The sequence below is a fragment of the Portunus trituberculatus genome, chromosome 37 (genome assembly GCF_017591435.1).
Source record: "Portunus trituberculatus isolate SZX2019 chromosome 37, ASM1759143v1, whole genome shotgun sequence".
Taxonomy (NCBI): Eukaryota; Metazoa; Arthropoda; class Malacostraca; order Decapoda; family Portunidae; genus Portunus; species Portunus trituberculatus.
Window position 1 is genome coordinate 1,602,501 of NC_059291.1, and position 10,000 is coordinate 1,612,500.

At 46.7% G+C, this 10,000-nt stretch overlaps 1 protein-coding gene across 1 annotated transcript in view; it reads left to right on the plus strand.

Annotated features, from left to right (window-relative positions):
* The window catches only part of LOC123513976 (contactin-3-like), a 321,726-nt gene that overhangs the window by 158,651 nt on the left and 153,075 nt on the right, over positions 1–10,000 (plus strand).

Here is a 10,000-nt window from a genome sequence, read left to right on the forward strand (position 1 = left end):
TGAATATTAAATGTGATAACTTTTTCTAAGACATTTCTGGAGCCGCCACTCTTCGCATAATGCAATTCCATCACCACCTTTCTGATGCCCAGCAACATTTCCATTTCCAGCTGCTTTTAATATTTTTCATTAATTTGGATTTTGCTTTTCTCCGCAATCCACTCAAATTTTTACAGCTATTTCGAGAACCACTTTGTCTAAGAAAAAACCCTTCACGGCAATGCTAAAAAGGTAACAGAATATATATGAACACTGTGCTTTATGAGGCTGGATCCTTAATCTTTACCTGACCACAACGTAAGCAGATGAGCCACTAGTCAACCAATCAAGAAGGTACTGACGAGCATATGTCTATAGGTAAGTTATTGAATTTACACCCTGGCAATCACATTTCTCCAAAACTTACACAGGCCGCCGTGGTACAGTGGAATTATGCACGCTTTGGGGTCCTAGGGGTCTCCAAGCGCACGGGTTCGAATCCTGTCCACGGGCCGAGTGTACGGGCAATGGTTTCCTAACGGGTGGGCTTTGAAATAGGAGGTACCCCAAAAAGTACCTCCTGTAGCCAATAAATTCCCTTGAAAAACCCACATGGTATATATATATATATATAAAAAAAAAAAAAGACAAGTTACGGACGAGCCTATATACAGAGTAAGAATATTAAGTTTTCTCCACTGATGATCATTTTAGACACATCTATGAGTTTCAAGGTAGAGTTAAGACGTTGCGTTTACCTTGCCTAACTAATCATTCAGGTGTGGCTTCCTGTTGAGTGTGCTTCGGGCAGTTGTGTAAACTTTGGTTATTGACTTTGTACTTGTCTCGGATACTAACGTGGAATTTGATGAACCATAGACGGGATTCTGAATTTGGTGAACCATAGACGCGACTCTGAATTTGATGATCCATAGACGGGATTTTGAGTTTAACTTGTCCTATCTGGTTACTTAACTTCGTCTTCCTACTTAGGGTGTTTACAAGTGTTTTCATCATTAGAGAGAAGAAAATATATATATGAATACAGGAATTAACAGTTCCACACGTGAAACTTCAAACCACAGCTTCCTACTTGGGGTGTTTACAAGTGTTTTCATCATTAGAGAGAAGAAAACATATATAAACACAAGAATTAAGAGTCCCGTACGCGAGATTCAGAATATAAGAAATGAAAGACGTAGAACAAATGAATAAGAGGATTTCTTCACAATGGTTCTCTCATTCAGTCACAATCAGAACGTCAAAAAAGGCGAAGAGAAGAAAGACAAACATTTGGTAAACATAACAAACCATCAATGTGTCAGTTCGCCTCTAAACAACTCCGTCTACACAATTTCATTCTGACACAATAAGGTTTTAGTGTTGGAGTGGTTATTTCAAACATACACATAACAGAAAAAAACCACAATATCAATTTTATTCTCTCTCTCTCTCTCTCTCTCTCTCTCTCTCTCTCAACCTTAAAACACACACATACACTCCGAGTTCTCTTATACAAAACCAATATAGAAACACAAGGTGGATAAAAAAGATTATATTCCAATCCCCACACGCAACAATTCCAGACAAACTATCCCTGCCTCACCTCGCTACCTGTGCAACTCAACCCAATATTTGTACACCGAGAGTAAAGGCTGGCGAGATGGCGGGGCGATGACATTAGTGGTTTCAAGCTAAGTGGAGTCATGATGGTGTTACTGATAATTAGCTTGTAAACGAGAAAAAAAAAACCTATATTCTCAATCATTCATTCTTTTTCTAATAAATTCTGGAACTCCCTGTCAGTAACTTTTTTATACTCGTCCATATAAATTTTAGATGATTTTTTTTATTGTTATTTGAGGAAGAAGCTTGTTAACGAGAGAGAAAAAAATATCTATATTCTTAATGATTCATATTTTTTTTCTGGTAGATTCTGAAACTTTATTTCCTCCTTCATACAAATTTTCGGTATTTCTTTTTTTTTCATTAACCTGACAAATAGTCCTCAAGTTTTCTCTCTTTCTAATTTCCTCTTGTCCATGGCTAGTAAACTTCTTAGACAAATACACACAAACACACACAACCTGGACCAAAATTAAATCCTTGTACACCACGCCATGTTCCGTAAAGTTTGCAGAAGGTGACAACGTGGCTTTACAAACACGTCTCCTCCTGCACAGTCTGACTTTTTCTTGTTCCGGAGTCTCTTTCAGTAGCGATGGATATGAATGGTGCCAGTAATCCCTTTCCTCAGCTTGCCATTGCATTGCTATTTGCCCTTCACTCTCCGTCACTTCTGCAGAGACTTTCCTTACGTATTTCACTGGTATGATATGAATACAAATAGAACGAAAGCGAAGAAAACGCTGTGAGGAATATATAAGATGTACCAAGAATGCAATAATAGTGTGTGTGTGTGTGTGTGTGTGTGTGTGTGTGTGTGTGTGTGTGTGTGTGTGTGTGTGTGTAGAAACAGAGAGAGAGGAGGTACAGACGTAAGATGCGAAAGAAAAATAGAGAAACACAAAAGAAGAAAAAAAAGTCAAGAATATGACAAAAAAGATGACGAAGGAAAAATAAATATGTTAAGACAGGAGCATAAAAAAAGGGAAAATGGAGCGGAAAACATGGTAATATGGCAAAAAAAAAAAAAAACACAAGACAAACATAAAAGTATAGGGAAAGAGAGAAGCAACACAATGAACGAAGCAATGAAGGAAAGGAAGAAGAAAGGAGTGAGGACAAGAATGAATGAAGAGAATAAAGACTTAAAGAAGAGAGAGAGAGAGAGAGAGAGAGAGAGAGAGAGAGAGAGAGAGAGAGAGAGAGAGAGAGAGAGAGAGAGAGAGAGAGAGAGAGAGAGAGAGAGAGAGGAAAGAACGCACTACATCGTGTCATATACCTCTTTTTCCACCATCATTACCATCACCACCATCACCACCACTACCACCACCACCACTACCAACACCAACACCACCACCACCACAACCACCACCACCACGGCCACCAACTTCATTGCCTGGAAAATCGCACTCGAAAGGAACTGCGAACCAGAATAAGATGAAAAATATTCCCTTGATGCTTCTCGTTACTCAGCCAGTACATCATAAACAGGAAGGAGGAGGAGGAAGAGAAGGAGGAGGAGGAGGAGGAGGAGGAAAATGCGAAGAGGAAAAAATATTGAAAAAACAGCAATATAAAGGAAAAAATATTGCCCATGAAGGTACGAATAGAAGAGAAGGGAAAACTGAATAATAAGTGATGACATGGATGAAAGGGAGGAAGGAGGGCACGCACAGAGAGAGAGAGAGAGAGAGAGAGAGAGAGAGAGAGAGAGAGAGAGAGAGAGAGAGAGAGAGAGAGAGAGAAAGTAGGAGAAACTATGACCTCAATAGTTACGTTATTAAAACTTCCTAACTGTAATAACACGTGACTCTTCTCTATTTATCTATCCAATTATCTAACCGTGTGTGTGTGTGTGTGTGTGTGTGTGTGTGTGTGTGTGTGTGTGTGTGTGTGTGTGTGTGTGTGTGTGTGTGTGTGTGTGTGTGTGTGTGGTAAGTGGTCTGAGGTTATAAAAAAAAAGAAGGCAACGAAATAACTAAACAAAGTACACAAATTCATAAAAAAAGGAAAACAAAACAGGAAAAAGAAGAGGAACATTTCGGAAACAAGTAACTATGTAGGTCAATCTCTTTTCACTAATCCCACACTCCAGCGTCAATCATTTAAACACACACACACACACACACACACACACACACACACACACACACACACACACACACACACACACACACACACACACACACACACAGAATTACAGCTCCCTCGGGCGCCCGTGTTCAGCAGTTCATAGCTCTCCCCGCCTCACTAAATCTCTGAAATCTTTTTCCCCTGTACTGGAAACGAAATTTAGCACTGGGCACTTTCATTATCATTATTGCTATCAGTATCATCATGATCTGACCATTATCATAAATTAGTATCATTGTTTTTTTTCCATTTTTTCAGAGTATTACATGCATTAAATTATCTCCCTCACCCTTTCGATCATATTTCATAAAGTAAGTAATGCTCAGATTTATTTCATCACTAATTCTTCTAAAGCTCCTAACAAAGATTATAACTTTAACACAAAACCAGCAGACAACGCTCCTGTTAATGATGTATGTCAGTCTGCAGTCTGTCAGTCTCCCTTAAGGACCGAGCAGGCCAGGCTGGCTGTTCTCATTCCACCTCACTATTCATTCCTCCCTTGGGTGGTTCAGGCGATAAAGGGATAGCGCTGACAGGTATTTGGAAAAGGTCAACAGGAGCAAAGCTAAATAGGATGCACCTTGTGGCAACATGGTATGCATTATGCGGGAACGTTATGGCAAAGGGCGAGTCTTCTGGGAATCCTTCAACTGTGCATTATATGACAAAGATACACTTTCGAGGAATCTGGCAAAGCAAATCTGAAAAAAACGCAGGTGTTACATCTTTTTTTGTTTTGTCTATTTATTACCATTACTTAATTACATGTGGGAAACCACGATAGAAGCAAAACAAGACTTTTCATCTTAACCCTTCTTCCGCCACCTTCCCAGAAAATCAAAAAAACATGTCAGTGTTGGACATAATTCTACATTACATAATTAAATACAATAGCCATGTGATTATGCCTGCAGCTCCTGTGTTTCGCCTCACCTCGGACATGAAAGGTATAATAAATGAATAAGGAAAAATGATAAGCTCTACTGCAATGCGTGAATGGTTTCTGTTGTTAATCAAGCTACTCTTTGACATGCTGCGCCACGACTCCAAGCGCCAAAGTAAGGAAAAAAGCTGTAACAAACATAACATAAAGACAGTTGGCGATAAGGACAACAAAGAGTTCAATGCATACATAAAACACGCACAAAAAACTTGCTTCTTGCACTTTCTTTTCTACCTTCTTTTGCTCCTCAATATCCTACCTCGTCCAAACATCCCTCCCTTGCGCCCCTCGCTCCCCAAGGCGGATCCGATGAGAGACGTGCGGTCAACACTGCTTCGTGACTGTTGACATTTCTTTCATTTCTCACTTCTCCTTGACGAACGAACCATTGACAACTCACTGCACTGGCTGAAGGGTGAGGATCGTGTGTGTGTGCGTGTGTGTGTGTGTGTGTGTGTGTGAGGAGGGGTAAAGGCGGTGATGCGTAGGTGGAGTTGGTGAGGTACGCATTTTAGCATCGCTATTCTCAACCTCCCATGCCACATTATGTCACACAAAGCATATTTCACTCCACCACCGACACGAAACAAAGACTTGGCAAACTTCAGGGCAACATTTATGCACAACAATACCGCCTCGACTTGGCTAATTGCTGTCCACAAACTTCATAAAAACCCAAAAGCAAAATAGCCACTATTTTTTTTTTCGCACTGAGTCCATCGCGTAATTCATGTGTGTGTCTGTGTGTGTCATTTCTCTCTCTCTCTCTCTCTCTCTCTCTCTCTCTCTCTCTCTCTCTCTCTCTCTCTCTCTCTCTCTCTCTCTCTCTCTCTCTCGTCCAACTTCCCCTTCCCCCAGCATATTTCACTATTTTTTTTTATATTCGCTTTCCCAGTGATATGAAACACCCACCCACCCACCAGCCCATCCACACACACACACACACACACACACACACACAGACACACACACACACACACACACACACACACACACACACAGGAACAGTATGTATTTCCGCGGCAGATTTGGCCACCACCACCACTCTGCTCACGCCTGAGCCTAGGATTGTGGCGGGAAAAAGGCGGCTGTGGGTTTGGGGTGTGTGAGGATATGCACCCACTCTCACCACTCGCTGCGATACTCCAATACTGAGAGAGAGAGAGAGAGAGAGAGAGAGAGAGAGAGAGAGAGAGAGAGAGAGAGAGAGAGAGAGAGAGAGAGAGAGAGAGAGAGAGAGAGAGAGAGAGAGAGAGAGAGAGAGAGAGAGAGAGAGAGAGAGAGAGAGAGAGAGAGAGAGAGAGGAGAGAGAGAGAGAGAGAGAGAGAGAGAGAGAGAGAGAGAGAGAGAGAGAGAGAGAGAGAGAGAGAGAGAGAGAGAGAGAGAGAGAGAGAGAGAGAGAGAGAGAGAGAGAGAGAGAGAGAGAGAGAGAGAGAGAGAGAGAGAGGTCACGCACGTGGTAGCTCCGTGTTTTCGTGGTGTTACAGTGGTTTAACAAAGTGCAGTGTTGTGAAAATTTCAGTGCTTGAAGTGCTAAGTGTCCTGGTGTCCATGTAAAAGTGTAAGGTGTGCTAAGCCTTGCAATAGTGTTAAAAAAATCACTTGAAAAGAGTGTTTGTACCCGTGCAGTGACTGAGACCCGGGCCTGACCTGACGCGAGGCCTAAGGCAGCACACAGTTGCCAAATCTCTCCAAGGTAGTTTTTTTTAAACAACCTGTATCTCTCTCTCCGTGGCTGGTTTGGCTTGACTTGTGGGAGAGGTAGTTAGTGTCGTGTGTTTTTTGTGCGCCTGTGGGGAAGTGCTTTGTGTTCTGTGCCAGTGTTTAGTGTCTGTGTTCACGAGTGTGTTAGTGTCGCACGTGTCGTTTAGAACCAACACTCGTTGTCGCTCCCACACCTGGCTCCACAATTCCCCAGGGAATCACTTATCCTCTCCCTCAATGTCTAGCCCCGCCCATCGCCCCATAGCCAGGCGAGACTTGCCTGGCTACCAGCCACAGAATTGGTGTTGCGTTTGTGGCAAAGCAACACTTAAGACTCAACACGTGAGCTGTGACGAGGAAACCTGCCGTAACCTTTGTCACAACAGCTGCCTTGGGGATACGCCAGTCTTCAAGTGTAGCTACACGGAACAGCTACGACTCCAAGCAAACATCCCGGACCCCGTCATCTACATCAGCGAGGAGACTGACACACACCCCACGCCACTACCGGACGATAGTGGGGAGAGTCAGTGGGAGGGCTTGAGAGAGGAGAGCTAGTTTCACTAGTTGAGAAGCTCACTGAGGAAGCCTCTCAACAAAACTGTGTGATTAAGTCCCTCCAGGACGACCGAGACTTGATCATACAGCACAGAGACGTGTTTGCTGCGGCTCTCAGAGTAGCAGACAGGCTGATAGCGTCAAAACAGCGCCAGACGCAAGTAGCCACACGCTCTCAGGCAGTCAGCGCCCACGCAGAGTCAATTGACGAACACTGGGAGGTGGTTTGTCAGGACTCTGAGAGGTGGAGGACGTGGTGGAGCTCGGATAAACCGCAACAGATCCGGTACGCAGCTGTTTTCTCCACTTCCACCTTCCCTTCGCCTGCCCGGGAAACAACGACCGCTCCGCCTACCTCCACTGCTTCCACCGCCACACAGAGCGACTGTGACACCTCCCCAGCGTCCACTGTCACTCCTTCTGCCACACAGAGTGACTGCTCGGTACTCACTACCACGTCTACCGCCACACAGAGCAGCAGGGACTCTTCCTCCATAAACACAGCGAACGGAGTAGATCGCGGTGCCTCTGTTCGCCCACGAACCTCTCCTCAGACCACTTCAGGAGATTGGAGAAAAAAGAAATCTAAGAGGGAAGTGCAGCAGGACGCGAGGAGGGTGTCCAGCGAAGGACTGAGGACTCACCAGGCCACCAAGCAGACACAAAAGCGAGCCAAGGCAAAAGTGTGTGAGTACTGCTCACGGAAAGGACACACTTCTGCTACTTGCCACGCCAGAACTGACGATTTACGTCAGGAGCGTCTCCTACAGCGGCTCTTACGGTGGAAAGATACACAGCCACACCCTTCCCACCTGCAGCGCCTCAGCCCGCCCACCCCCTCACTTCATTTCAGTCCTTGCCACAACCTCGCCCACTCCTTCCTCAGCCTGGTATCTGGAATCAGAACCAGGGGCGGCAGTGGACCACTCCTCTTCACCAGTACCAGCAGTCGGCCGCGGACCCTAACCACCACCTCGGACTAGCAGGCCTCGCTCACTACCATCCCTCACCATGGTACAGCCAGCTTGCCCCGCCGCCAACTAAAGGTCGTCTCTAGCAACGTCCGTGGTCTCCGGACTAACCTTGCAGACTTATACCACAACTGTGTGCAACGACACAATGCAGACGTTGTTGTGGTGACCGAGACATGGCTGAACAGTGAGGTGGAGCCCACGTATGGCAGGATGCAGGGCTTCACCCACTGGGTGAGGAGGGACCGACAGGAGCGAACAGGAGGTGGAGTGGCTGTCTGCTTCAAGGAAGGAATGCAGGCCCAGCTACTCGACATAGACACGCCTCCAATGATGGAGATGATGTACTTCCGAGTAATGCTGGCAGACCGCTCAGCCCTCCTGCTGTGTGCCCTGTATCGCCCCCCGCGACAAGGGCCTGACTCACTCCTGTACCTGACTGAGACCTTAGACAACCTGATGATGGCACACAGCTGCAGCCACGTGCTGATTGTGGGGGATCTCAATCACCACCTGGAAAGAGACGCCTACGAGAATCTCCTGAGGTGCAGGGTCTGACAGATCATGTCACCTTCCCCACACATGAACGAGGAGGGACATTAGACCCTGTCATCTCAGACTACCAGGAAGACAAGCTTCAGTGTCATCAGCTGGGGCTCGTGGGCAGCTCTGACCATCACGCTGTACTGACACAGCTGGAAGTGGGCGTGGCTCAGGACGAGGCCACCACCCGCACCATCTGGCTGTGGAACAAAGCAGACTGGGCTTCCCTGCGCCGCGACCTGACCCACACCCCATGGGCCACTCTGCTACAGGGAGGAGCAGAGAGTGAAGCACTTGCACTCACCTCTCACCTTCTCGCCCTCCAGAGACGCCACGTCCCACACAGGGAATACACCACCAGATCGACGGATCAGCCATGGTTTGGCTACCGTTGCCGTGTTGCTGCCGAGGCAAAGTATGCTGCCTGGCTCCGCTACAAGAGGAACCCGACTCGGCGCAACAAGGACCTGCACAGGGCTGCATGCAGGAGGATGGTGGTAACCAGCAAGTGGGCCTTAAAAAAGTGGGAGGAAAGCCTGCGCCGGAAACTGTGTGGCACTGGCGTAGGAAACAAAACTTGGTGGTCTCTTGTTAAGGACAAACAAGGAACTGGCCACCAAGAATCCATCCCTCCCCTCAGCAAGCAGGACGGTACTGTCGCCACCAGCAGTAAGGAGAGGGCACAGTTGCTGGCTTCCTTGTTTGCTGGAAAAATGAAGGTCGGGAATCCACAGCAGCCACCGCCTCAGCTGGTCCAGCAATGTGAGAAGACTGTCACCATGGTGGAGGTGACGCATCAGCAGGTGAAGCGATTATTGCGGGGCTGGACACACAGAAAGCCACCGGCCCTGATGACATCAGCCCGCACCTGCTGAAGCGATGCTCCCAGGAACTGGCTGCCCCTCTCACCCAAGTCTTCACAACTTGTGTACGGGAAAACGTCTGGCCTTCAGTGTGGAAGGAGGCTCGAGTAGTTCCTGCACACAAAAAGCTCCAGGACGGACCCAAAAACTACAGACCCATATCCCTGTTGTCAGTGGTGGGTAAAGTGTTTGAGAGGGTCGTGGCAGAGGTGGTGTGTAGCCATCTCAAGGACAATGCCCTCCTCTCAGACCAACAGTTTGGGTTCAGACCTGGAAGGTCAACCTCCGACCTAATGATGCTTCTCACCAGGCATTGGCAGGACGCCCTCGACGACGGCAAGGACACTATAGTGGTTGCTTTGGACATAGCAGGAGCTTTTGATAAAGTATGGCACAACGGATTACTAGAAAAGCTTCGTGCTAAAGGCATCCAGGGTGGCTTGCTACGACTCTTGGGAAATTACCTGCAGGACAGAAGCCTCAAGGTGGTTGTCAACGGGCAAACATCTGAGTCCCTGCCTGTGGAGGCATCAGTGCCACAGGGTTCAATTCTTGGCCCACTCCTGTGGAATATCTACGTGGATGATCTTCTCCAGCTACTGCCAGGAGTCATGGCCTATGCTGATGACTGCACCCTCTCCTATACCTATCCACGCCAGGACAGTGGGCGGGCTGCT